At 44.3% G+C, this 24,324-nt stretch overlaps 1 protein-coding gene across 1 annotated transcript in view; it reads left to right on the top strand.

Moving 5' to 3' along the window:
- Positions 1–24,324, top strand: part of LOC138296658 (b(0,+)-type amino acid transporter 1-like) — a 318,433-nt gene that overhangs the window by 281,187 nt on the left and 12,922 nt on the right. The window lies entirely within an intron of this gene.

Below are 24,324 nucleotides of genomic sequence, written 5' to 3'. Positions count from 1 at the left end.
CTCCTGGAATGTTTTTGTCAACAACATGTTTGCTTCGGAATTCATTGCTCTGAAATACAAAAGATTGATTAGAATCATACATCTTGTTACACATCTCCTTGACCTTGACCACCTTATTAACATTCCACCAATTTCACATATTGACCCTCACAGCATTACCACATATTTTGTCAATAACCATTGGTTCAGAAAACTTATTTTCTCCTTTCTTCCTGTGAACAGGTATTTTAATTCTAATCTTATCCCCTACCACAACCTGGTGGGAACAAACTTTCTTTGATGAATCAATATTGCTTTTGTTTGATCTGTGCCATCTGAACATTTTTCCTGACCATATCATCAATCATGCTCCACCCACTTTGTTTATCCCACCTGGACATCCAACCAGGACAGATATTTGAAGATGGTTTCCTGCCACACAACAACTCAAAAGGAGAAAATCCAGTTGGCGAATGGGGAGTTGTGCGATAAAACCAAAGCATAGATCATACTGAAATTTGAACATTTCACTTGTTAACAATAGCCCATTGCACAAAATTCCCCAACACATAATTTATGCGTTCTACAAGACTATTCGTTTGAGGATGATATAGTGAACTCCTTAAACGTTTGATATCTCCTTCTAGCAAAGCTTAATTAAATTCATGACTAACAAATTGAACACCATTGTCAGAGACAATAGAAGAAGGGAACCCCCCACGTAGAAAAACATCTCTCAAAAATTCAATCACATTCCTTGTTGAGGGATCACCCATAAATTTAATTTCTGGCCACTTAGAGTAATAATCAATTAAGACTACAGCAAACCTCAATGAGACTGGTAACATGTTGAATGGACCAATAAGGTCAATTCCCAACTTTTCCCAAGGTCTAGAGGGTAACTCAATAGGTTGTAAAGGTGGGGTCCTCACCTTGAAACCTTTTTCACAATTGTTTCATATTACATATTCCTCCACACATGCATCAACACACTGATCCATTCCAGGCCACCAAAACGTTTCATGTAACCTACGCTTACTAAGTTTCCTACCTAAATGGCCCTCATACGCACAGCAACAATTATTTTCCTCAAACGCAACGGGGGAACAAACCTCTCACCCCTCATCAGAATGTCATCTTCAACAGCCATTTCACCTAATACTTTGACAAATGTTTGGAACTAAATTGGAACATTTCTGTCTCTGAGCCAATCATTTTTTACAAATTTCATGACCTGGGCCAATGTCAAGTCCTTTGCTAATTCCTTCTTCCACTCACTTTCACTTATTGCACACATACTTTCCAAATCTACTGCTGCTATAAAACAGTTATCTACATCATCTTCCTCCCCATCCTCACCAACACAAGCTTCTTCAAGTGTCAGGAATCTAGATAAAAAATCTGCCCTGACATTCTTGTTGCCTGGAATGTAGTCTTCAAAATCACATTGCAATAATTTTGTGGCTAGTCTTAAAATACGAGATGCCTATTCCTTAATCTTGTCACCAGTCAAAATAGAAACAAGAGTGCTATGATCAGTGCACAAAACAAACTTGTTTCCCCATATATACAGATGAAACTTCCTAATAGCCCACCAACACGCTAACAATTCCTTTTCAATAACTGAAAATTTTATTGCAGACCCTCTCAAAACCCTTGATGCATTACCCAAAGTATTTTCCACACCTCCGTTCACTTGAGTCAACACCGCACCCACATCAAAACTGCTAGCATCTACAGTTATAATACACTGCACATCTGGATCAAAAGGTTTCAAAATGCTTGGTCCAGCTAATTGGGACTTGACCCAATCAAATGCCTCCTGACTGTCTTTACTCCATTCAAATGCAACATTTTTCTTTAACAAATTTGTCAAAGACTTGGTTTTAGCTGCGTAATCATTCATGAAGCGTGAATAAAATTCACAGAAACCAATAAAAAACTTCAATCCAGCTTTGTCACAAGGTGGTGACGCATCCATAGTTGCTTTGACTAAACCAGGTTTAGGTTCAATTCCTTGTTCAGACACAACATGCCCCAAATATTCAACTTTATTTCTCAAAAATTGACATTTCTCACTTTTTAGAACAACTACTCTATCATCATGATCTTTAACACTCTTCTCACAATGAGATCATGTTCCTTCTTGAATGCTGCATGGATCAAAACATCATCCTGAAAAACAGCTACACCTTTAATGTCTTTTAACATCTGAGACATAACCCTTTGAAATACAGCTGCTGCAGAAGCTAATCCAAAAGGCATTCTGCAGTTTTGAAATGTACCTAAAGGTGATACAAATGCGGTAAGATGTCTTGAAGCTGGATCTAAAAAAAATTGATAGTACGCTGCAGCTAGATCCAATTTGGAAAACCATTTAAACTCTCCAATAGTAGCCAGAATCTCTATAATTGTGGATAAAGGGTGCGAATCGACCCAAAATGTTTGTTCAAACTGCGAAGGTCAACACAAATTCTCAAATCGCTATTTTTCTTCCTGGCAACCACCAAGGGAGATAACCATAGAGAGGATTCTGTGGGTTCAATAATACCTTTCTCACTCAAATCCATCAATTATTTTTCTAGTTTGTCTTTTAATGGTACACCCCTGAATTTATGCTTGACTGATATGGCTCACTCCTTGACTTTTATTTCATGAGTAAAGCCTTTAATGGTGCCCAATGTTTCAGAGAACACCAAAGGAAAATCTTCTATTAAACTGGCCCCATAATCACTTGATTCTAATACAGATACTTGTTCTTTGGTGCCTGGCCTCAAAACCATTTGAATTCATTCTTGATGAAACCAACCTACTATGTTTATCCCTTTTATTGCCACATAAACCTTACCAAAAATGTTCTTACCCTAAATTCAAGCACATCCTCAAAATACCCTGCTAATTCCATCTTTCTCCCTTCATAGGACACAGGTGCTCTGTCAGGCACACTGAGAAGTCTGTCTCCCCAAACTTCTTTACACAGTTCTTGACTAATCATTGTGATCCGAGCACCAGAATCAACTAACAATTTAACAACTTTGTCACCAGCACCAATCTTGACATAAGGATCTACACACATTGTAGGATCACCAGTCACTATCTGACCCTCAGTAACAATCATTACCATGTCTCTGAACTCTTCGTGGATTTTCTCTAATTCATTGTCACCCACCTCTGTGACGTTGGCTACCCCAGTACTATTTGTGTACCTTCCTAAACTCTGTTGAGAGCCTGCAATGATTGTTCCACTCTGACACACTTTGGCAAAGTGTCCCATTTTGTTGCACTTCCTGCATGTAGCATTCCTAGCGGGACAGCCTCTACCACTCTTAAAATGGTTTGGATTACCACACCTAAAACAAATATTATTTTGTTTAAAAAAAATGGCTTAGAAGAAGTCTTAGTCAATTTTAATGTTTTCTCATCTTGAGACTTCACCAATCCTAAATTCTCTGTCACCCTGGATTCCAATTCCTTCACCGACAATGTAGACGTCTCACTGCTTTTTGCCAGTCTTAATGTCTCATCAAGCGATTGCTCATAGAAAGACATTTTTGCTGGATAGTTTTATCCATGCATTTTGCAATAAATTGGTCCCTGACTAACTGGTCATTAAACGTCTGAAACTGACAGTCGGCTGCAAGGAAGGGAAAAAGAGATGCGTAGTAGGACAGGATATTCAACTCTGAGGATAGAAGAGAACTCAATGTGCATCTTAAATTTAGCCGTATCTAAACCACATTAATTTGACCTAAAGTACCTGCTTTTTCTCTTTTCCTACCAGCCACATATTACTTCAATATTTGCTTCATAGTGGTGTATATTCTCGTTATTGTTATTTGGCACGAATACAGCGTTAATATTGTCATTAATATGGTATCTTTTGTAATGTGATGTGCTTTTATTAAAAGAATCTTCGAGTGTTGTCATGGGAGCCGTGATATTTTGCTTCAGACGGTTGTAAGGAGTTGGCTGAGGTAGAGGTCACATCCATTTTTCCAGCTTATTAAACCATCTGCTTGATAAAGATACAGTGTCGGTGTGTCCTTCACAACATAATTTTGGTAACGAGTTGAAGCCAGCTTCTATTTTGAAGGAGCAATGTGACCTTTACCCCGAGAATCAGAGGAATTGTGTTGGGAAACTGTCGAGCAGATAAGAAGACAGTTCTTTAAATGAAGTAAGGAACAAGGGGGCAGATGGAGCAAAGCGTTTGCGACTCGCAAACGGCGAAAAACGCCGTTTGCGAGTCGCAAAAGCCTCACCGGAATGCAGAAATGTATTTTGCGAGTCGGACCCGACTCACAAAATGCATTTCCGACTCGCTAATAGGAAGGGGTGTTCCCTTCCTATTAGCTACTCACAATGCTATGTATATTCATTTGCGACCGCAATTGCGGTTGCAAATGAAGGCGCAGTTACCATCCACTTGAAGTGGATGGTAACCCAGGCACAAACGGGAAGGGGTCCCCTGGGGACCCCTTCCCCTTTGTGTCTGGCTATAAAAATAATTTTTCAGGGCAGGCAGTGGTCCAATGGACCACTACCTGCCCTGAAAAATACCGAAACTAAAGGTTTCATTTTTTTTTTCAAAGTGCAGCTCGTTTTCCTTTAAGGAAAACGGGTTGCACTTTGAAAAAAAAAAACTGCTTTATTTAAAAGCAGTCACGGACATGGTGGTCTGCTGTCTCCAGCAGGCCACCATCTCCGTGAGTGCCCATACTCACAATGGGGTCGCAAATTGCGACCCACCTCATTAATATTAATGAGGTGGGTCTTTGCAACCACATTGCGAGTAGCAGAAGGTGTCTGAGTCACCTTTCTGCATCCCAAATTGCGACTTGCAATTTGCGAGTCGCAGGGACTCGCAAATTGCAAGTCGCAATTTGGGACTTTGCTACATCTGGCCCAAGGAGATGACAAGATGATTTGCTGCCAGCCTGTACGGGATTTATGGAGGTAAGCGCTGACAAGTTACCAGCGCAGTGACAGTGTTGATAAGAGCACTCGTGGTTTATCTGCGGACCGTTTACAGTTCTTTGCGTGTCACGCATTGCGTGTGAATTCCAGGATCTATTTCACACCTCATTTCAGTTGCATTACCAATTTGATAGCAGATACTAGTATCAAAGTGTGAGCACGAGCAGCGCATGTGAAATTTGGCTTCAGCGCAAGCACTACATTTGAAATTCAAACTTATGAGCGCGAGTAGCACGTGTGAGATTTGCTTCAGTGCGAGCACTTCGTTTGAAATTCGAATGCAGGATCAGCGCAAGCAACAGCGCATGTGCGTTTTGAACTGTTTGTATATTGTATCTTCACTGCAGTGAACCCAGGACAAATACAATATTGCCTTTAAGCACCGAGAACACAGAACATTACTGTCTAACGCCGCATAAAGATCTCATCGGCTACTGGAACTTAATGTTACAGCAAGGAACGCTTCCGGGTGCACAGTCGTCACTTAGAGGAAAGGCCCTTTGGAAGATTCCTTTTTGTTTGTCAGAAATTAAAGACTTCGGGGCATATTTATACTCCGTTTGCGCCGGAATTGCGTCGTTTTTTTTTACGCAATTTCGACGCAAAACTAACTCCATATTTATACTTTGGCGTTAGACGCGTCTAGCGCCAAAGTCCATGGAGTTAGCGTCATTTTTTAGCGTGGACACCTACTTTGCGTTAAGTATATGCAAGGTAGGCGTTCCCGTCTAAAAAATCGACTCCGAGGCATGTGCGTCGGATTTATACTCCCGGGCAAAATTCAGGGATTGGGCGGGTCAAAAAAAATGACGTATGGCCGCTTTTGCGCCGTTTATTAGCGCCTGCAAAAGGCAGGCGTTAAGGGACCTGTGGGCTCTGAAGGAGCCCAGAGGTGCCCTCCTATGCCCCCAGGGACACCCCCTGTCACCCTTGCCCACCCCAGGAGGACACCCAGGGCTGGAGGGACCCATCCCAGGGACATTAAGGTAAGTTCAGGTAGGTATTTTTATTTTTTTGTGGCATAGGGGGGCCTGATTTGTGCCCCCCTACATGCCACTATGCCCAATGACCATGCCCAGGGGACAGAAGTCCCCCTGGGCATGGCCATTGGGCAAGGGGGCATGACTCCTGTCTTTTCTAAGACAGGAGTCATTTCTATGGGGGTTGGGAGTCGTATAAAATGGCGCAAATCGGGTTGAGGCGAAAAAATTGCCTCAACCTGACTTGCCCCATTTCTTGATGCCCAAGCTCCATATCCCCCTACGCCGGCGCTGCCTGGTGTACGGCGTTTTTTTTAACGCACACCAGGCGGCGCCGGCGGCTAACGCCGGCTAACGTCATTCAATAAATACGGCACCCGCATGGCGCTTCAGAATGGCGTTAGCCGGCGCTAATTTTTTTGACGCAAAACTGCGTTGGCGCAGTTTTGCGTCAAAAAGTATAAATATGGGCCTTCATCTTAGTGACAGCATTTGCCCTCCGATAAAACTCCTTTTTACCCAGGTTCAGCTCCCAGGCTTCTGGCGGACCTAGCACTTGAATACAGTTGTTTAAATGATGACCCCAGGTGCCTTAATCGTTGTGACGCTCTTGCTCTTCGATTTCCATCCAACATAGGTTATTTAGATTACCAATTTCTGCTGCACGCATCCTCCATCATAATTTGGTGAAAGCACATTTACTCTGAAATTCGTAGTTTTTCAGACCCAAGAGCTAGAGATGCTGGTCGTGGTATCCGAAAAACCATTTTGTAGGCCTTCATCTGGACTTGATAAAAAAAAAAAAGCCTCCTTCCCCAGCATGATTTCGGCGCCATTAGTGACGGTGGGCATTAGCCGTGCTGCCATGACAGAAAGCAGGTGAGCATATGACGGGCAACTCAGTTTTTGTTTTAGTACTTTGAACCCATAGGTCAATGAAAAGGCTTTATCTTGAGCAACAGCAAGCTGTGGCTTGAAAGTCAAGAGGTGATCCATGGTGAATACCAAATATTTGTATGTGGGGGCAACCTCCACCTGGGTTCCAGTTATGAACCATGAAGCAGATTTATACTTCTTATCTACTCGGCGGACAACCTTAGTTTTACTCAAATTCAATTCCAGACCTTGCATTGTTATGTATGTATGAAATGCGTTGTTGCTATGCTGTAGTCCGAATTGTGTTTGGCTGAGTAAAACTATGTTGTCTGTGTACTGTAGCCATGCTATTCTTTTCTTGGCCAATACTAGCGGATGGCTATTTACAGGTACAAGAGCCTCGGCTAGGTCAGCAAGATATAAATTGAACAGCATAGGAGCTAGTACACACCCTTGTTTTAGTCCTTTTGCCGTTAATATTCTGTTGGTGAGGTGGCCACCTTCTTCGATTTTTACTTGCGCCCAAGTGCCTGTGTGCAAGTCCATCATTGCATTGAGAAGGCTGCAAGGTAAGCCCTAACCTTTCAGTTTCTCCGATAGGCGGGTTCTTGGTACGCAATCAAAAGAAACCTTTAGATCAATAGAGCACGCAAATAGCCTTTTCTTCTTAACCCTGGCTTTGTTTTCCCAGCAGAGCCCGGGTTGTCAGGTTAGTGGAGGCTCCCATACCAGCTCTAAAGCCTGTCTTGCATTGTGGAATTAGATGTCTGTCAAGAATCCATTCTGCTAGTTGTTGCAGTAGACCGGCTGCGTAGAGTTTTGCTTCCATGTCCATCAATGCTATTAGCCTGTAGTTTGAAGGGCTTGCAGGGTTGCCTGCTTTGTATATTGGATGAATGATACTGCCTTTCCATGCGTCTGGTAGACCTGTAGTGCCCTGGAGGTCATTAAAAAGCAGCGCCATATAATGTGCCCAGAATGAAGGGTCTCCTCTAAACAAGGCATTCGGAATTCCACTCTGGCCAGCTGCCCCTTCCAGTTTTAATTTCTTGATAAGGCTTGTCAGCTTTTCGATGTTCATTAGTGTGTGCTTTTGTTCATTTTTGTTTAGAGGTAAATCAGTTTGCGTTGTCACTCTGAAACCAAAGTTAATCTTACTTAAGTCATTAGCTGCTTGAGTGGCCTCCTCCTTCACATGCTGCTCTGGGAGTGAAAACATTGTTTGTACATGGGAACCCCATGTGGCCGCGTCAATACTGGCATTGGTATGTCGATCTTTCCCCAGTTCATTTATCAGTTCCCTGAACTTTTTGTTATTTTTCTGTTTGTTGGACATGAGCAGCTTGGTCCACAAATCCTCATGATACCTCCATTTGGCAATCCAGCAATTTTTTTTGTATTTGGCTCCTAGGTCGGAGAGCCTTGTGTTAATAGATTTCCTTCCCCAGTGTGTGTCCTTTAGGGTTTTTTTAAATTCTCTATAGGCTTGATTTTTCTGATTACGCAGTGTTTTGTTAAACCATGGCTTTCCTGCTCTGCCGCTCTTAACTTTGTTTTTGTCTCTATAACCAAAATTGGGAGACGTTTTTTGATGGAAAAGTTATACATTAAGGAATCACACAAGTGCATCCAAGCGGTCACTCGTTCTCCTGGAGGATGATCTTCCTGTGCCTGCATTCTTAGTGTTTTTTGAAGCTCATTCATTGTGCCAGCACTGCGGTACACTTCTTCCATTACTATTCCGAGGCCCGGCCCCTCCATTTCAATATTTTTGTATCATAAGTCACTGGGGCTGGAATTATGATGCTAGCGGAGGGGAGCCGATTCCATTCATTACAGATCTTTATGAGTTGTGGCAAGTGGTTGCTCTCTGTGCGTTGTTGGATCCTATATGCTAAAACCAATGGCAGTGCGGTTTTATTTATTAATTTAAAGTCAATGTTGGATTTTTTTGTGCCACTTAAGAAGGTTACTTGTGTGGATGAAGCATCCTCGGGGAGAGGCATCAGGCAGCGCAAGCCTAGGATTTCAAGCTTTATGTTCACGTATGTTTTATTAAGGGGTTTTGTGCTTCCCTTTCTCAAATCAAGGTTGAAATCGCCGGACAGAATGAGGATTGTGTCCTTGTTTTGCTTCTGCAGCATTTTTACAATGCTGATCAATGTTTCCATATTTTTATCTGTTTTGCGTTTTATTAGGGTGAATATATACATTGATCAGTAGTAAGGTTCTGTTGTTGCCTGATGGAGCCCGATGTTCCAACTTTATTGGTAGCAACCAGTCAATTCCCAGGTCGATCTGTGTGATCACCCAGTTGATTTTCGTGGAGCAGTACGTTGTGAGACGCCCCATGGGGTGTCTGTGTCTTTGAGGTTGTTTTGCACAGACGTCTGTCCCAGAATATCCAGAAATTTGTATCGGCTCCATACACCATGTTTCCTGCAGCATGATGATTTCAAATTGCTGTAGGAAACTCAGGACCGCCTTGTCGGTAGCCAGATTTTTTAGACCAAGGGGGTCATTCTGACCTTGGCGGGCGGCAACCGCCGCCCGCCAGGCGGAAACCACCATGCGGCCGCCAATGCGGCCGCACTCACACGGCCCCCATTCCGACATTCCCGCTGGGCCGGCGGGAATGAGGCCACAACACAGGAGCCGGCGGTGTTGCGGCCATGCAACGGGTGCAGTTGCACCCGTCGCGCTTTTCACTGTCTGTCTGCTGGCCCTGTTAGGGGGCCCCTGCACTGCCCCCCCAGGGGCCCCAGGACACCCCTTACCGCCAGCCTCTTCCTGGCTGTGAAAACCGCCAGAAACAGGCTGGCGGTAAGGGGGTCATAATCCCCAGGGCAGCGCTGCAAGCAGCGCTGCCCTGGTGGATTATCACCGCCGGGGCAGAAATGGCGGAAAACCGCCAGCCCCGGCGGTGCGAGCCGCGGTCGGAATAGGGAAGAAAGCACCGCCAGCCTGTTGGCGGTGCTTTCAGTCATTATAGCCCTGGCGGTCTCGGACCGCCAGGGTCAGAATGACCCCCCAAGTGTTCCAAGAGCATATATGGATGTTTTCTGGGTTTTCATCAGGACCAATTATGATTGTTGTTGTTTAAAATTTGCCTTCCAACCTGTTTGACTGTAGAGGGTGTGCCAATGAAGATCTGTTGGTGCATGCCGTGATGAAGCAAGCTCTGATGCTTTACTATTGTTAAGTGTTCCTGACTACTTGGGGAGGTTTCTACTCCCACGGCCCCTTTTAAAATTGAGCTGCCCTTCTTTTGTTGCGGTATCAGAAGATTGGGGTATCTGGGCAGTTCTAATTTTTGTAGGACAGACGTGTCTTGATATACAAAAATTTGGTCAATTATGGCAGAAGTGGCCCAGGATATCAGCGTTGCCTCTTTGTCTTTATTATTTGGATGTGGAATACACTCAACAGTCATGGTTGAGATGTGAGCCAGGGGCTGAATCGCATTTATTAACTTCAGTATGGTTCCTCTGTTTAGTATGCCAAAAGCCCCTTTGGAATCATAGCAAGGGATTAAAAGTAATTTATTGTCCTCTGAAGCCACCTTATCCTGCGATATCTGATGTCCTGGAATTCTTTTTTGTGCTGCGCTGTTTGTGCAGTCGTCTGACCAAAGATAGTAACGTGATCTAGAATCTGTCTGTTTTTACCTACAGGTTGATTTGGTGCGATCATGTTGTGTACGGAGCTTGCACATTGAGGTTTATGTTCCCTGAGTTTGGCGGTTTCCGGCCTGTCACTAACCTGCTGAGTTCCCTGTTCTGGGCACTGCCTGATGATTGTTCTTTTTCCCTGTAATTCTGTTAAGGCCGTCTCACCATGCAACAGGCTGCCACCCCGCTTGTTGCAGGAGAGAGGGGTTTTAGGGTGTGTATTGATTGCCTAAAGCACTTGGTTCACACATGGGACTGTCCTCGCTGGCTGGCTGTTCTTCCCTCATCTGGCTAGATTTAACCCAGCTTGCTGTCTTATTACTGTTGTCTGTTTTTCCTGGTTCCTTACACTGCAAGCCATTAAATTTAGCAAATGATTTCCATATACTGTGTTGCTAGACCCCCTTAGATTTTTTACGTGCTTTCCTTTATCATTTCTTTTCCCGTTTTGTGAGGGAGGGTTCCACCACTATTGAATTCTTAGGAACTGATTCCTTCGATCCGCCTGTGGAGGAGCCTGTTTCTTGTGTGCTAAGGCATGATATGCCCTCTATGTTGCTCTGAGACCTTCCCTGTCCAGATAAGTAATTTTCCATTAAATTATTGCTTTCCTGATGGGGTTCCTCCACGCTTTGTGTGCTTTCCTTATTCGCTGTTTTTTTAGGGGTCCTCTCGCTACTACGACTATAGTGCTCTTGAGTTCTAAGGGTCTGGACTTTTACCTCTTTCAAGATGTTGTTTAGGATTTCCAGGGTTCTTTGTGAGTTGTCGCCTATGGTGGCGCACTGACATGTCACCTGCTGGGTGTATAAGTGGGTATGAGCCCTCTTTATCAGACCGTTCAAAGATTGAAGCTTGTTGTCGATGCTCACAATGTGGATGGCCAAGATTTTAAGTAAGTCTAACTGGGTGCCTTGCTTATCTGCTTGAAATTGGATGGCTGCTGACACCGCGCCCACTGTTGCTAGCAAGGCCTTCCACGAGTTTCAAGACATTAATGGTTCTACATTTGAATTGGCCCCCGTTGTGTGGTCCAATGGGTCATCAGGTGCCTGTTGTTGCTCTAGTTGCTCTGTTGCTGTGGCAGCTGAAGTTGCATGCGTGTCAGATGTTGTTGTGGTTATTATTTTGCAAAATGAACGATCTTTTCTTGGTGAGCTTGTACTGCAGATGGATCTCATTTTTGTTTTGTTATTTGTGATCTGATTGCCTTGAGGTGTGTCTGAGCAAGTATCTGACAGATCTATCAGCAGAAATTCCTATAATACAGTCAGTGTCGTTCTCTTCTTGCGGGGATTGTTTGGAAAATGAGGTGCAGCACGGACTCTCGCCCCAGTTGTTCCAGTTACTGAGATTTAAAGTGGAAAAAGTATCATTTAGGTAACATCTGTGAATTTCTGCGTTGATGATGGTTTTATTGGGCTGAGGGATAAGTGTGTTTGTTGTTCCCAGGTCAACACAAATCCTTTCAACATCCTGCGCAATCTTCACTTCAACCGAGTCTGTTATCTCAAGGTCATTGGCAAGAGCTATACCTTTTAAAGCACTGGTGTAGTTCGACTCCTTCTTAGTGAGCAAGAAGTCAGTGATTTTATAGCCTGCCTTTCTGCCCTGGCTTGGAGATTTATAAGGCGAATTTGTTGTTTGCGCCGGATTTGGGGGTATTTTCCTTTCTGTGGATTCACTTTTTGGCTCGTGCCAATCTTCCCCTGGGGCGCCTTGCCTTTGCCTCTTTGCTGCTCTTTTCCTTCCACGTGTTAGTGTCATCCTTGCTGCCACCCCTGGGTTGACAGGCTATATCTGAGTATTTCGGCTGATGATCAATTCAATTCTTGTTTGTGTACAAGTCACGTCGGTCTATTAGCTGGCTGCTTCTGTGCTGGAAAGGCAGCCTACAGCCAAGTGCTCTGAGTGATTGGCGTTCCCTGGCTTGCCACTAGTTTGCCAGTTTACCACACAGCTCCTCCTTGCCCCCCCTCCTTATCGCAGTGCTTGCTGGCGCTTACCGGCACTTCACCAACTCCTTTCCTGCCACCAGCTCCTGCCGCTGCTGCAGCTGCTGCTGTGTTGCCAGGCTTCCTGTCGCGGCTGTCAGGGGATCGCGTCTCGCGTCCTCGCCGTGAGCCACCCGGCACAGGTGTGTTTTGCGTCTTCATGCGTCCGTCGATTCCAAACACGTCCTCCACAGTGAATCTCCGAATCCCAATGTGTACCAACTAGTCTGAGAAGAAAAATTTCTACACCCAAAATAGCACCCATACTTATTTTCCTGCAGGTGGATGACCAGTCGGATGTGGAACAAAGCAGTTCACTGTAAGGCAAACGATTTCCTAAAGACCCCTAACAAACGCTATTCTTTTGACGCTGATAACGCGTCCCTTTATGATAATTTATTACACATCAGGACTCGTTTTAGGCCAATGAATCTTTTGACTCAGTTGAGAGACACCTTAGGACGAGATAGCTGATCAATATGTCAATCAATACATCAATAATTTCATCAATATTTATCATGACAATACATTTCACTTTAGTCAAAGTCATTAATCAATTCAAAGACGCTACCATGACCTTTCAGCCATGAATAACCACACCTTGTTTAGTAGAATTTTATAAGTTTTATTCCCTATTGGTTACAGTCTGATAGCAGATGCGTTAATCTCAACACCAAGAAACATAATAGCATAGTCACGATATGGCAACTTTGATAAGATTTCATTAAAGCGAGAATCACAAACATCAGAACATAACACTGCGTAAACATAGATCAAGTTTAGCAGAGTGTCAATAACGCGTCAATTCAACAAAGCATGATCTCGGTTGTTTGTCTATTTGCGTCAGTTTTGGTGAACCTATCCTAACCACTGATTGGCATTCGCATGGTGGGCTTCATGCAAAACAATTTAGAACACTAATTTGAAAAACATCTATCTAAGGTATCTGTCAAAGTAAGCAGTTGGTACCTAGAAAGGAAAAGACAAATCACAAATGCATTGTCATAATTACCTTCCAAAGTTTAGGTGAGCGCACAGGTTGAGTCTTCGTTTTCAGGACATCAGTCAATTCGTCATCAGTCAAAACTCAGCTTCGGGGCAAAAGGGCACTTTCCTCAGAAGGAGGTAAAGTGTAACATGGACAAATCTAAGGGCAAGGATGGTTTTAAGTAAACCACCAAATCACCAAACAGAGTGACAAAGTTTCTGGATAAAATCAATAGCATTCTCTAACCCACCTAAATGACTCCCCGTGACATGGGTTTTTATCCCTTTCCATTGTACATTCCCCCAAAATTCTATTGGACATTTGTTATACCCCACTATCTTTAACCTATAAAAAAATTACATTAAGTAACCCAACTCTTCACCCCATATTATTTTACAAGTCTTTGATTAGTCTTCATAATTGACGTCTTCCGAGGTGGCACGTCCGGTATGATTTCATCCTTTTGTAATTCTTTGCACATCTTTTGGTCAGCAGTTCCATTGTCTTCACCGGTTTAAATGACCTTGTACATTACATTAATCTACACTGTTTCAATTTACTTTTAACATTTACTCTGCACACACTGAAGAATGCTTGAGAACGGATCTAACATGGCTACATTCGTCTTCTAATTTGAAGAAAAAGAACACGCAGGGTTGTGTCCCTTTGTGAGTCAGCATACTGAAAAATAGAAAAATGCATTTAATATGAGAGCCAAGCAGCTAAGCTTCGGCTCATGCTAACTTAAGGCCTATGAGGATTTCAGCACAGATTTAATAACGCAAACATTAGTATAAACTTATTTAAACGTAATATAAACATTTTGGTCATCATTATTAGTCCATGTATACATTGGTGGCCACTCCCAGTGGACACATTTCAAGTGCACGTCTACGCAAAATTACTATTATTACAGTTTCTATGCAGCATTATCACACATTAATCACACATTAATCCATAAACATTTCATGTTAATATATATTATATAAGCTACGCTCTCTCAACGCTACTGCAGAGGAGCAGACAAAAAGTAAGTGGGTCCAACGTAGCGGTCCAAAATGCTTGTCGCCAATTTCCTTGTGATAAATACGTCTCACAAGGAGTTGTTAATACCTGCATTTATTGTGAAATCAGACCGCCGCAACGATCTGCCCAGTCGTTGCCACCGCTCACCTAGATCTCACAACCGTCTTTTTTAACATTCCACTTGCGAGTCTCGTGCTCGACAAAACGCACGAGGCTGCGCGAGATTTACCACTACATATATTTGGAGGATCATGAATTTAGCAGCTCTTAATTGAGTTCAGGTTTTCTGAGAAGGGTGCTCCTCTCTGTTTTGTCAACTTCCATGTATATTTGCAATTGTTGCATCTAGTATGTTCTAACATTTACCATTTACCATTTTATTTTGTAGTCAGCCTATCCGGCCATAACAATTACACACAATAAATACCAATCCATCATGACACTGTAAAAATCACATTAGATAAAACATCTCAATAAAAACTACACTTGGGATCTTTGGTTTGACGTGTGCCAATGTGCACCCAATATACCCTGCAGTATCATAAACATGATTTATAACAATGATTTACATAGCACACTTAACTTATTCTAAAAAGAAGTTATAAATCTAAAAATTAGAAAACTTATTCTGGCACTAATCATTTGGAGCCTTACGGTGCCAACCACCCGTTTGATAGCAGCCCAGGACCTATCCCCATTTTACAGCAACCTGCATCAGCTTCCCAAGCTAGTAACAGCTATGGGATGACGCAAGCAGTTATACTTGTGCCAGCTGCAGGTGCATTGATAAACGTAACTTCCAAGCCTCCAGTATGTAAGTTGAGACCTTCGTCACAATATGTTTTTCATCTGATCGCATACATAACACTTCCGCTGCTTTGCACTTCCTGACTCCATATGATCCAAAAAGTGGACGTAAGTGCAATTTGCGGAGTTTGAGCGTAAAGTGACATAATAAAAGGAAGTGGGATAATGTTTCTTGGCCACCATGAAGACATGGACAGCAATCTAATCTACCCGGGGGGACGGGTTGCCATCTATTGGTCACCGCTATCACCGGTAGTGTGCCCATACGAAATTTAAAATAAAGAGCCCTTTTTTCTTCCGGATAAATACTATCTATAAAAAGCGCTGGTTTGAGCTCTTGATTAAACAAAATGTAACGCTTAAATAAAGGACTAACGGGGTCATTCTGACCCTGGTGGTCCAAGACCGCCAGGGCCACGGATGACTGAAGCACCGCCAACAGGCTGCCGGTGCTTCATTGCCCATTCCGACCGCGGCTGTAAAGCCACGGTCGGAAAACCGGGTCTGGCGGTTTCCCGCCAGATTTCCCCCGGCTGGGCGAATCCTCCATGGCGGCGCTGCAAGCAGCGCCGCCATGGGGATTCTGACCCCCTTCCCGCCAGCCTGTTTCTGGTGGTTTTTACCGCCAGGAACAGGCTGGCGGGAACGGGTGTCCTGGGGCCCCTGGGGGCCCCTGCACTGCCCATGCCACTGGCATGGGCAGTGCAGGGGCCCCCTAACAGGGCCCCAGCCTGCTTTTCACTGTCTGCTTAGCAGACAGTGAAAAGCGCGACGGGTGCAACTGCACCCGTCGCACACCTGCAACACCGCTGGCTCCATTCGGAGCCGGCTTCTGTGTTGCAGGCAGCGTTCCCGCTGGGCCGGCGGGCGCTAACAATGTTAGCGTCCGCCGGCCCATCAGGAAGGTCGGAATGGCCCCAGCGGTCTTTTGACCGCGGAGCGGCCATATGGCGGTTCCCGCCTGGCGGGCGGCGACCACCGCCCGCCTCGGTCGGAATGAGGGCCTAAGTGTCTCACACATGCTCTGTATCTTTTGGTCCCAGTATGCCTTTTTTATAACAGATAGACTAGGCCTTCTGATTTTTTCTGGATGGAGCCAGAGATCTTCCTGGCCTATAGCAGCCAGGATGGTTGAGATATGTTTGAACCAGGGCAATTTGCAATGACTTTGTAGCTTCATAATGTCCATCAATGCATCTCTATATGGTTTAAGTTCCTCTTTTGCCCAAATACGGATCCAGTATCTTATTGGAGCCAATGCAATGTAGTCCTCAATCTTCCTCATTTGAAGATCTATTCTTATTGCGTTCATCGGTGTAGCATTGCCTAAGCAAAGTAATCGGCGTAAAAATTTATTCTCGGTTACTTGTATTGATGGAGTCTTTCTAAATCCCCAGATCTCTGCGCCATATAGCGCTGCAGCCCTTGCTTTTGTTTTATATGCAAGCAGTGCAGAACTCACAGACTGATTGCCTGTAGCTTTGGCGAATCTGAGTACAGTTCCAGTTTGGTGGGCCAAGGAGATGTTGCTTTTATAAATTTGCAGTTTCCATGTCAGTTTTTCGTCCAGCCTGCAGCCCAGGTAGTCATAAATAGCCACTTGGGCCAGAGGCTTATTATTTACCCTAAAAGTCAATTGCATCTTCTGTTTTTGGTTAAGAATCATAAACTTGGTTTTTCCCTCATTAATAACCATACTCCTCGAGGTGCAAAATGATTCAAAACCCCCAAATAGTCGATGCATTGCTATCTCCGTTCTTGCCAGTAATACAGCGTCATCTGCAAAAAGCAGGATGGGTATACTTTCATTGGCTAGTTTGGGCACATCCAGATTTAATTTCCTCAGGTCTTGACTTACTTCGTTTATGTAGCAATTAAATAAGGTTGGAGCCAAAACACAGCCTTGTTTTACGCCTCGCTGGATTGGGATCTCTGCTGTGTAGTCATTTCTCGTACTGTATCTGACCCTGGCGGCGTTTCCTGTATGCAGTAGGATTAACAGCCTTAGGATTTTTCCCTGTATTCCCATTTCCGACAGTAACTGCCATAATGTTTGGTGATTCACGCTGTCAAAAGCTGTTTGAAGATCCACAAAGACCAGATGTAATGGACAATCTTTTAGGGTGACGTACTTAGCGCAAATCAAGTTCAACTTAAAAAGTTGATCTGTTGTACTTTGGCCTCTCCTAAAACCAGCTTGATGTGTCGATAATAAATCTCCATACTCTAGCCATTGATCTAAGCGCGACTGAATCAATTTGGCGAAACTTTTTCAAACACTATCAAGCAATGAGATTGGCCTGTAATTACACACCATGTCCCGTGGCCCTTTTCTGTGTATTGTAACAATTATTGATTTCTTCCAAGAAGTGGGGATTACCTTGTGGTGCCAAACACTATTGAATAGACGAGCTAAAGCAGGTAGCCATAACGTTAGTTGGTTAAGATAAAGGTCTGAAGGAATGCCATCTGGGCCTGCAGCCTTGTGCGGCTTTTGGAGGAGAATAGCATGTTTAATCTCTTTCTCACTAAATTCCAGTGTTAACTCCGTTGCACATGGGATGGCATGGATTGCTTGCATAGAATTTGTGCTAGGGAGTTTGTTAGGGACTAATTTGTCCTGTGTTTCGTATTTCGACACAACGGGCCGTTTTAATGATGCCACATAAGTCTCTTGAAATGGAAATGCCTTACTTGATCTTTGGTTACTGCCTTCCAACCCTTGACTGAGACTATTTGAGTTATTGGTGCTCCCGAGTACCATCTTGACCTCTTCCTAATACAGGGAGGTGAAGTGCTTTACCCAGAGTTGCGGGTTAATGTTCAGCTCTAGATTTTTCGGAGGGCCTTCGCATCCCCACCTAATTACCTTCCAGAACTTTTACAGTTTCCTGCCGAAATTGCATGCAGGAGAAATTTCCAGAGCTTATGTGGGAAAGTCTTCCTCTTGTATCTCAGAAATTTCTTGTACTGTTGCCTGCACTCATAAAAATGTTGCTCATTAAAGTCATTCAGAGGCCGGTTCTTTAACGCTTGTGATAGCGCCCTTTTTAATTTTAAACACTCACCATCAAACCTGCCCTCCATCATTGTTGGATTAGTTTGGAGATGCTTGGATCTTTCCTTTGTTGTTTGTAATAGCAGATTGTTAAAATTATGCAGGAGGGGTAAGGCATCTTTAACTGATAGATTAAGGAACGTGCTGAGTGATAACAACCAAGTTTGACTAGGTACACTCACAAAGGATTCGTCCACATTTGACCGTAATATGTTTTTCCTATTTGGTCTCATAGTTATTGTTAAGCTATTTCCGTTATATGGAGACTCAATGATCCCTGAACTCATGTCCGGATGGGCCATCTCCATTAGCAATGGGTCATGGTCACTCTCAATCCTGTCCCTTATTTCCATGTCGATGACATAGTGCCAGGCTTCGATGTTTATTGCCATGTAATCGATTATGCTTTGCCTTTTTCCAGTTCAAAAGGTGGGTTTGAAGGTTCTATCTGAATTTGTTCTTCCATTTAATGTACGGATTCCTCCTTCTATTAGAGCTTCAAAAATTAATTCTCCTTTCTTGGAGTCTTGACAACGTTGGATGAGGGGTGTCGGAATATTCCAAACGTAGTCTTCCTCTACTACTTGTTCATCCCGGAGAATAGAATGGGGTTTAATGTTGAAATCACCGCATATCAATAAAAAGGTTTTACAAAGCTGAGGGGGGCGGTCGTTCGTGTGACCAAATGCTGGGTTCCTCCAACCTTTGGATCTTTTGTTTAGGATGTGTTCCTTGAGGAGCCGCACACCTGGCTTGACTTGGACCCAGCTAATAGGAGGGAAATACACATTTACTATTTCGAGTGACCACTCCTCGTATTTTACTACAAGCGTATGGATTCCCTTGCTTAATACAACATGAGTTACTGCAGAGTTTCCCAGCAGTGAAGTTCTGATCCAAATGATCAAGCCTCCCTCCTGATGGTCTTCCTTTTTTTTGTTTGGTGGCAGGTAGATGGAAAGTAGAAAACCCATCTAGATCGATGGCATTAGTAGACCAAGGGGGTTATTCTAACTTTGGAGGAGTGTTAATCCGTCCCAAAAGTGACGGTAAAGTGACGGATATACCACCAGCCGTATTACGAGTTCCATAGGATATAATGGACTCGTAATACAGCTGGTGGTAAATCCGTCACTTTTCCGTCACTTTTGGGACGGATTAACACCTCCTCCAAAGTTAGAATAACCCCCCAAGTTTCCTGGAAGCTGCTGATATCTTGTTGTTTAATTAATTCTACCCAATCCTTGTCCTCCATTTTGCTTTTTAAGCCTGCAATGTTCCAGTTTAAGATTTTTAATGTTGGACTGGTTCTGTCTTTTATATTCAAGCAGTCCATTTTTTGCTACAAACTTCTAGGTGGCTGAACTTCATATATCTGCGACTGTGGGGGGTTATCCAAGCTGTTTCTTGGGGAATTAACCAACAGGCGGAACCTCATGTTGCTCAGATTTGTTCGTTCAGGTAGTTGTTGTTTGGAGCTAATTGCTCCCTGCAGTATCGAGCCGGAATTGCCTTTTACCTCATGCCTACCTGACACATTTTGCTTTGGAGCTTTTTCAAGAAATATTGTTGGATACGGTTCCTTTTGCGGAATAGCGGTAGATATTCCCCAGATCTTCAATGAATTAGAACATTTTACGATCTGTTTTACTATCCAAGGTGAAACCCGGACAGTTTCCTTTCATTCCCCGGACTCTAATCCTTATCTTTGTATGAATCTTACTGAGAGAAGGTCTTTGGTTGTTACGTTCTGCAGGGCTGGCAGAGAGTTGACCAGATGTAAAATATTGGACCTATTTAGGATGTCTTGGCTTCCTCTTGAGGAGTACTCGGGGATAAACATAATCGTGTCTTCAAGCTCTTCGCTTATTTCAGTGCAGATCTCAGTATGCCCGCCACCTCCCTGCGACCATCTTCCTTGAAGTTGATTATCTTCCTTTTCTTTACTGTAGGTGGTAACTGCCCATCCGGTCGATGCTAGTTCTTCCTGACCTTTTATCCTTCCATAATGCGACTCTATATTCCTATATCCTTCATGTGGTTGCCTTTTTGGTGGCCATTTTTCAATTTTTTCTTCAGTTTCCAGGTCAAGCACTGGGCGCGGAAGGGCAGGCGAATCAGTAACCCACCCGGGCTGGCTACTAAAATTGTAATTTCCTGGGCTAGGCTGGGAGCAGTATTTTGCTTTTGTCCGAGGTGCGGGAACCGGAGCTATTAAGTTGTCCACACACGTAGTTGTTCTTATGCTTTGTTCACTTCCTGTGAGCTCGGGGCTCTTTGCCCTCCTGATTTCACTTTTACTGTTTTCTTGTGATGCCCCCTCAGTAATAGAGGTCGGAAGCTGATGTCATTTTCCGTTGTGGTTCCCCACTGTTTTTGAATAATGTACCTGAGCTAGGTGTTCTATTTTTGTAGCTGGCAGGTACTTGTCCATGCCAGTGCTTAATTTTGATGCCTCTAGGCTCCATTTGGATATTCCATTGACTAGGGCGTCGCTTACCTCGCTTGTCCCTAGGTTTACACCTGGATCTTTTTCCGACCTCCTTCCATTATCTGTGTCATGCCCAGACGCTTGGTTTCCCCTGAGGCCAGTGGGTATACGATTAATGTGGGAATGGTGAGTGCAGCTTTTGTCGCACAATAGTCCGGGATTTTTATTTATAAAATTACTGTCTTTATCAGTTGATTTTTCGAGACTCTCTGGCTTAATGTTTTGATCTCTATGCTGCTGTTGGGCAGGCTGATCACCTATATTCCTAATTTGCCCCGCTGGGTTGCCTGTCGTGACAAATTTAGTGCCTTTTTTACTGATACTTTTTTATTTCCTCTGGCTTTTTTCCACTTATTTTTCCATTTACCTATTGATTGAGGCCTTTTGCTCGGGCCCTCTTTTCTGCTATACTTAAAGCTTTGATTACAGGTACAGGACTTCCGTTCTTTCCCTCTGTCTTATCTGTACAGATGTTCACATCTGGGCAATCCTCTCGTCCTGGGCCTAAGGGCCCTTCTCTATCTTCTCTGCCTATTGGCCTTCCCATTAATCTGGACTCTGTTTCTATTGACTCATGGTTGCACGTCTGTGCGCTTTTGAGGCTGTGTTTACAATCTTCGATTATGTTTTTGATTACTTTCGGGACTTCCAGTAGTTTTTCCAGCAGTGGGCCACAAGCTTGCCTGTCCATCTTGTCGGCCACTGCCTGATGCAACAGATTTTCCCTTATAACACCCTCTACTAGGGCCATCCTGTAATCTATGGTCTGTATTGAAGTTGTAAATTGTTTAGTCAGCTCAAGTTGATCATCGAATTTTTGAGACTGGGCCATGCTCGTTGTTGCAATTGAGTCCAATGTTGTACATATAACTTTCGTAATGCTAATAATTGGTTGGTCTAATGAGAAATTATCTCTATTTCCCCAAGCTTGCCCATTTTGCTCATTAAATGCTTGGCCTTCTGAGATCTTATCGTCCTTTCCCCTATGGCCTTGTATTAGACTGCCTTCCAGGAAATTTTAATCTTCAGATGTTATACTATTTAATTGGGGCTCTATATTGCCAATTACGGAGTTGTCAAGCGAGGAAAGCTCCAAACTAAATGAACTACTTTCGTGTCTACGCAGTGTTGAATTAGTTTTTCCTGTTTGGTTTTCGCGATGAAGCTGTGACACTGAAAGCTTACGGGCCTACTTTATTAGTAATTGTTCTGTTTCAGGCCCTTTTGTATTTTGGGATACTATAAGTTCTGCTTGGCACATTGTAGGGGGTAAATTAGTAAGGAGCTCCCGGGATTTAATAGTCCCGTTTGGGCTCCGGGATAAAATGGCTCATCGCTTGTTCTTTGCTCCCCCAAAGAATGGCCCCACTCTGGGAAGTTGTTTAACTCCACTTCGCCATCCTTGAAGGAGTTATTCATTGGACAAGATGGTCGAGATGATCGAGCAGATCGCAGCTGGGATAGGGGAATATCCGGCTGCCCGGTCTCTGAATGCTGCAGTTCGACCCCCCCCCCCACGTTGTTGCCACCTTTTTCCCCCGGTGGCGGTACTGGGGAGTCACTAGCTTTAAAGCTTTGCATCTGCAGCCGATCAGTGTTTATGTTCACATGGTTATAGTAGTTGGTAATGGTGTTTGCTTTTGGTTTGGCTTTCCTTGCCCCCCTGATCCCACCTGGGCCCGGGTACGTCAGTGTGTACTGTTGTCTCCTACTCGGAGGACTTGCAATGCAAGGCCCCCTGCAGTTTTGTCCTACGTTCAATATTACACGCCCCGTATCCTCGGGGTCAGTACAGGCCAACAGCAGAGGTCCTAAAGCCAATTCAGGTGTCCCACCCATCTCCTCTCCTGGTTCACTTTTGTCGCCGGAGCTCCCGGATTGGACACCCTCTGCTGTGACCTCTCCTTGGTTTACGAATTCCCTTTGGGATAGCTGAGTGATTCCGGGATCCTGGTCCTGGTCTAACCTAGGATCTTGCAGACTGTCAGGTTCCTGTTTTGGTCTTTGGGATTTCGTTGCGTGGACTAGTGCCTCGTTGGCCTCCCTGGCCCTCTTTGTTTTTCCTCTTGTTCCGACCATCTTGGAAGACTTCACTGTGTCCCCCCCCTCAATTCCTTACTGGGTCTTAAGAGAGTAACTTTTATTATTGTTGTTATTATCTTATTATATCTTTTTTGCTTGAACTCTTGCCGTGTAGGACAGTACCAGCAGTTTCAGTCTCAGTAATTATTATTATTTTTTTTGGAAGTAGAATTGCTTTTGCGGAGGTACACAATGCGCGGCACACAGAACGCAGTACACGGATGGTGTCTATCCCTCCGGCACCATTAACATCTGCTCCTCTCTTCTCAACAGACGCTTCGTGTCTCAAATATCCATAACTGTCTTTAACTGACTTAGCAGGTTGATAGCAAGTTGGTAGAGTCGCTTACTTGCGTTGTTTGTGCATCCATTCGCGTCCACCGGGGTCTGGTGTCAGCACCCCTCTCCACTTCTTTACTTCTCCTCTCTCTCCTGTCCCCCGTCGCCTCAGGATGTGCCTCACTTCGCCTTGTACCTCCCAAAGCTCAAGGACCACATGGACCGAGCAACAACCGGACCGCCAGCAACCACCAGCAACAACCAAGACTGGGGGGTTGAGGGCTGAGGCTAGGACGAGGCAAGGGCGGCCAAACACCAGCAGCTGGAGACCAACTAGGACCAACCAGGACTGGAGCTAGAGCAGGGAGCAGCCAAGTGCCTCAAAGCAGCGCAGCACAGTGCAGGACCAGCACGGCAGGAGCTGATGCAGAAACCAGGGACTGCCTAGGGGCACAGGGCACTGCAACAGCCAGCAACAGCCAGCAGCAGGAGCGGCCACCCCCGGCCAGCAGGGCTCCACAAGCGCCGCAGCTGCAGGAGACTGCCTCAGCCGGGTACAGCAGAGCTGGCAACAAGAGCAGTCCACCGACCGACAAAACACCCCCAAAGCGCCGCCGAGCCGCAGCGGCACACCACCGCGGCACACCTCTGATCGGGAACCAAGACGCAAGCCACCCGGCGCCGGCGTGAACAGAGCGTCAACAGAGCGTCAGAGCATCAGTATGTTCTGTAAAAAATTGCGAAAATAATGCAGTGGAATAGAGTGTAGCAGAGTATGTAGTTCAGTGTGGGCGGGGAGGGAAATGTCTGCATTTAAAGAGATACATTCCAAACCAAAGGTACAAAACTAGGCCACAGCCTCAGACCATCACTACCAGACCTCCAGGTGCTGTTATCAAGGGGATTGTTTTTGTTGCCATGAATGTGTGCGTTTAAAATTCTGGGAAATGTATCTAATCGCAAATGGTTTTATAATATGCAGATGTATTCAGGCCCGTACTTTGAAAAAAAAGCAAAAAACAAGTTCATGGTCACATAAATCAATATATTCTTTATATGTGATATAATCTACATTATCCAAGAGCTTGGTAACAAAGTAATAAAGTTCATATTAAA

Source organism: Pleurodeles waltl, chromosome 5 (genome assembly GCF_031143425.1).
Source record: "Pleurodeles waltl isolate 20211129_DDA chromosome 5, aPleWal1.hap1.20221129, whole genome shotgun sequence".
NCBI classification, from domain to species: domain Eukaryota; kingdom Metazoa; phylum Chordata; class Amphibia; order Caudata; family Salamandridae; genus Pleurodeles; species Pleurodeles waltl.
Note: the sequence above shows the minus strand (reverse complement) of the source record. Positions and strands in the feature narration are given on the sequence as shown.